Source organism: Anabrus simplex, chromosome 2, assembly GCF_040414725.1.
Source record: "Anabrus simplex isolate iqAnaSimp1 chromosome 2, ASM4041472v1, whole genome shotgun sequence".
Lineage (NCBI taxonomy): Eukaryota > Metazoa > Arthropoda > Insecta > Orthoptera > Tettigoniidae > Anabrus > Anabrus simplex.
The window spans coordinates 856,831,831-856,837,830 of NC_090266.1; positions in this window are offsets into that span (position 1 = coordinate 856,831,831).

Sequence of the window (6,000 nt, forward strand, 5' to 3'; positions counted from 1 at the left end):
AATCGTGCTTCTGCACTCTGCTGCGCTAGTCTCCACTACCTGCTGTGGCGCTGAAAAATCAGTTAGCTGGATGGATGATATTTTGCGCGTATTTCCGCTAATTAATTTTTTATTTAAAGAAAATAAAGGAATGAATTAGATGATAGACAACATGGTTTTATAAATTGGTTTAGAAAATAATTCCTAGTGTTATGTGGCTAAAATGGAATACAAATTTAATTTTTTCACCACAAAGTGGGGGGTGACCACCTCCCCTAATTGCCGCTACTGGTCACTGGAGTTGAAAAGGGAGAAATGTACACATCTGCTCATTAAGGCAGAAACACGCTACTGTTGTCCGACTCGTTGACTGAATGGTCAGCGTACTGGCCTTCGGTTTAGAGGGTCCCGGGTTCGATTCCTGGCCAGGTCAGGGATTTTAACCTTAATTGGTTAATTCCAATGGCCCGGGGGCTGGGTGTTTGTGCTGTCCCCAACATCCCTGCAACTCACACACCACACATAACACTATCCTCTACCACAATAACACGCAGTTACCTACAAATGGCAGATGCCGCCCACCCTCATCAGAGTGTCTGCCTTACAAGGGCTGCACTCAGCTAGAAATAGCCACATGAAATTATTATTTACACTACTGTAACTTCACGTGAGTTCGTGCGTATCGTGATGCAATCGAACCTGTCAAGAAAGATGTGCTATGCCTTATCCACACTGTATGAAATGTAGAGTGATCACACTGCATTCATGTCACGGCTGTTGACGTTGGCTGACGTCATTGTGACGTAGAATCTGGTGACAGCGCTCTTCACGCGGAGTACAATTTTCTGCTCTAGCACATATCTGGCGATGTGAAGTGTGAATAGAAGCAATTTTTTAGCTATATGGAAGAAATGTTAATTGCATTGGTGCGGGTGCATGAGAATCTGAATGACATAGATTCGATTAACTATAGAAATCAGCAAATGTGGCATGAGGCATGGAACAAAATAGGAAAGGAATTAAAAGATCACACATACTAATTTTAATAGGCATTCAGTTGTTGAAAACAGTCCAAAATTTTACTTATGATTATTATCCCAATAATAATAATAATTTTTTTTTTGCTACTTGCTTTACATCAGATGCTCACAGCTGCGCGCTTCTAACCACATGGCCAACTCGCCCGTTCCAATAATAATAATAATAATAATAATAATAATAATAATAATAATAATAATAATAATAATAATAATAATAATAATAATAAATCAAATGGCATATGGCTTTTGGTGCTGGGAGTGTCCGAGGACATGTTTGGCTCGCCAGGGGCAGGTCTTTTGATTTGACTCCTGAAGGCGACCTGCACATCGTGATGAGGATGAAATGATGATGAAGACACATACACCCGGCCTCCGTGCCAACGAAATTAACCAACGATGGTTAAAATTCCCGACCCTGCCAGGAATCGAACCTGGGATCCCTGTGGTCAAAGGTCAGCATGCTAACCATTTAGCCACGGAGCCGGACATGATAATAATGAATTAAATACTACACAAATTACAAATACAAATTATCCTGTTGAATTAGAGAACGGTGAATAAATAATTATTGTATGATCCATTCACTGCCACACAGTTCTTTTCTTCTTTGTTCAATTTATTCTTCCACGATGAACTGTTGGTAACTGCCATGGCACAGAGCCTTCAAGCGAGTTGAAGTAATTTTTGAAATGTTCTCATATCTGAAAAGCCTGTGTAGGATTCCTCCGAATCTGTTGCAAATGCAGAGCGTACTTCAGCCAACAATTTCATCCTTGATGAGATTATGTAAGTAGTTGAATTCATCTTTGTTCAGCCTGAAGTACATCTGAAACCTTTCTGGATGCCCATTTAGCTCCCTTATTAAATTGTGGTATCCACCGCAAATTACTTTCATGTACCCACAGTCGTTTGTGACAGACAGTACTCATGGCAACAGAAATATCACAGGCAATGAAAAGATCATCAGAATGTGATGAACTGGATGTACTATCATAGTTTGCCGTCGGACGAAGTATACTGTGAATGTGGGGACAGTGTGTTTCCTGTCTTCACGCTGCATGCAGTGATATCATCAACCTCCACTCCACGCTGAATCAGCTCAGAGAAAGTACTGGTACGCGTGAAGTGACAGTAGTGTGTTTCTGCCTTTATTGTACTCTCATGTACAAGGGTATGAATAAAAAAGTATAATAGCAGTTTCTCATGGAAATGAGTTGTCAGTAGTGCACACACATATCTATGTTCTCTAATCACTACAGAATATTTAGTAAATAACGGTATTTCCATTAAGTTGCTTTGAAAGTAGCTACATTTTGCCTTACCTTTCAATACAGAAAAGACTCCATATTCACTCCTCACGGCTAGTCTGTAGAAATATCTTCAGATAGTATCAAAGGGGTGGTTTTTAAGGAGCCTTTGAGTACACACTCAAATCAATTAGTTATAAATGAGAGTCCCAGTGATCCCCGACTCTGTTTTAGTTCTTACATCTTAGAAGGTGAACTGACCATATATAGGCCTACACAAACTGCCTGATCTCCACTTTATTTCACTCTGCCCATAATTTATGAAGGGTGACTTCCTCCTTGCAGAGAGAAATCATTAATGATACTCTTATGAAGCTAATAGTTTTCATAATTTCATACAAGTATGGGCTAGTGAAGCAAACATGTTCTACACCAAATTATGTGTATCAGAAGTAGAGGTTGATGCTGTAAAGGTGACTGAAAGAAGTGTACCTGTCTTTTACATTCACATTTTCTCATTTTGAGGATGGATATTATATCTACAAGTTTGGCTATTGTAACAACATGTTTATTTTAAAACATGTTGCATTCGGTGAAATTTACAGGTACCGTAGTTATAAATTGGAACGGTTGTCCTGCACGACGTCCAACAAACCTGATGAAGTCTTCAATATTTTTTAATCATATGATATACCGCATTCCTAATTGTTGACAAATTTGTTAACAGCCACTTTAACTCCTTCCATTTAGTGCATTAGAAAGGTAACAACTTATTCTATTTTCATAGATACGCATACCAGTATTTAATTTTTTAAATCTTTGTCATGAAGGTGGAACATAAAAAAGAAAAGAAAAATACTGCAGTGCATCCTGGTTTACATACAGCAATAAAAATAAAAGAAGCAGCATCAACTAGAGTATGCAATCTTCCCAAAACTTCTGTTCCAAGGTTATTGTAATCGACTTGTAGAAAATAGTATGTAATTCTCTCTTGTTGGTCATGCCCATTGCATGTTTGATCACTTCCAGTCAATAGGTCAAAAGGCTTCTATGAATTAAGGCAACACTTCAGAGATAAAAAGATATTTTTACCTAATGCTGTGATTTTTACAGAACTTTGTGGGAATGTCACCTACATGAAAGAAGAGATATCACAAACATTTCTTTAATATGCAATTAATAGTTATTCCAAATTTTTTAAAAATATTTTGTTTTGAAATTTTTAATTCCAGTTTTTTCATGAAATTTAAGTAACATGTTAATGAAAATTTGTAATTAGGTAGATAATACTTCTTTTGAAAGCACTACATAGTGATTTTTCTGTACATAATTTATATAAAGAGATATATCGTACTAAAGTTTGTGTTCTAAAATGTTCTAAAATTTTGGATTTAAAAATCCCTACTACTTGAAAAATTTCGGCAATCAAAAATTCCATATGCAGGTTTCTTAATATAGCTGTGATACATATACCATACAAATTTTGTTACATTTGGCAGAATATTATGGGAGAAAAATGGGACTCAAATGTAAAATTACAATTGGCAGGAAAATTAAAGCAAGGTTCTAGTGATATTTTCTTCCTGATCCATTAACTAAAAGCCACCAGAACTGTATGTTTTTCATTCCTTTTCTTTCTTGCCAGCTTCTGCACAAATATTAACAACTCTGGAAGCTTGTCTCTTCTTCTTCTCCTTCTCCAAAGAACGACGGACACTTTGTTTCACTCTACGACGATCCATCTGTTTACTCAGGAGTCCCTTCACATCGGGCTCCTATCTGCAGTTTTGGCAACTTCAGTACTATATTGTCCTTGGTTAACCAATGAAATTACTTCTGACACAGCCATTACTATTTTCCTCCTAGAAATAAAGATTTCTTTCTAGCATTTTGACCAGATAACACTGTGGAAATTTTCATTAGCATTTTGTGTCTTCGCAGCACTGCACCTAGTTAAAATGGATTCTGATGCCAGTCTCCTGAACACAGGCACAATTTTCAACAATACATCCATATTCAGTGGAGTGTGAATTACTGACTTGTGCAAAACAAGGCATTATTACAGTGATCAATTGTTTGAATTCAGTGGAATAGCTTCGTGACAAGAAAAGATAAAGTCAATCCTTTCAATTTCAGTCATCAAAAAATTTCACCAAAATGATCCAAATATCTATTTTTATCTCCTGTGTGTCACCTTAACTACATGAATTGGTTCAGAACATGTACTGCAAGAAGCATGAAGTCTATCACTCTGTTGAGAACAATAATTATAACTTATTCAGAAATGTAGAACAATAGATCTTAATATAACTTTCAGATATAAATTGTGTTGGTGTAAGAAATCCTGGACCTTTAGAAAAAAGGAATAAGAGGATGAAAATCACTTAACAATATTTTGATATGGTATTTAATCAGAATTAATTTAGTTGGTTACTTACAGCCAGTATTGAAATTAACATGGTTCTTATGTATGGTATTTAAGTATAAAATAAACACATAGCACAATAGCTCGTTAAGACCTTGACTTGCCAAGGCAACTGTTGCTCAGCCAGATGGCCTGCATATACTGGAGTGCCATGTGGTCAGTGTTATGACATCCTTGGCCATATTGCTTGCCTTTCTTGAATGGATGCTTTGCTTTGTGTATCCGACAGCTTCTGAGTTGTTCTCATGCGGCTGTGTAAAGGTCATTCCAGCCATCAATCCAGAATTACAGTAAATCTTTGGACAGGCTGAGAATCAAATTCATGGCTTCTGGGTAAGAGACAGCTATGCTACTCCTACACAATGGGGCTCACTCTATGTATTTATATAATTTCCAATATTTTGGGGTGTTACAGGAAAATATGTAATAATCTACTGTATAAGTTCTCTCTCATTTCTACTGATTTGCAGAAAATTTGATAATTAGAAATAAACACCAAAGAACATTACATTTTATAATAAACTGTAATTCTCCTGAGTATTTTAATTACAAAACAATATGGTAATTATTCAAGTCCTACCCCAGTGTGGCATGGGACTCATCAACTGAATTGCCACACCTCTCCAAGATGGTGGTGGCAAGTATGCAGTTGAGACACAACTGTAAGTTGGTTAAGAGCATATGCAGGGGCAATGCACTAGGGGAAATGTGAACCTCCACTTACTTTCCTTCTCAGAACTTAGTTTTTTTATTTAGTATATATTTAATTCTCTATGAAACCTTCATTTTTTTCTAAATTAGACTGATAACTTATGTAGCACCAGTATTGTGTTAACCATTGTAATAAGGAGTGACAAGCTCAGTGTTGTGTCCTTGACTTGACTTGACTTCCAGGCCAATTTTTCACAATGAATTACCTGTATCAGAGGGGAAGTCTAATATATGTACATTAATGCACTTTTACCAAAATTAAGCTGGATTACTATTCTGCAGTATGCTGTCACAAAATTCATTTTATATTTTATTAAACTTGTGAAGGAAATACCAAACACGTATGTGCAAAATATAGTGATATATATAACTATGGATTGAAATGTTCACTAAGGGTGCATGTCATGTTTCATTGCCATTTTATCGATTTTGATGGAAGCAGCCACTAGTACAACTTAAAAGATGTAAATCTTGGGAACATTTGATTGGAGCACAATGTGTACGATTATGGAAGGGATTCTGTATCACACACAATTCCGTAATTCAGATAACTGCTATTTTCCAAACAAAACTAAAGACTTGGCAATGATAACTGTCA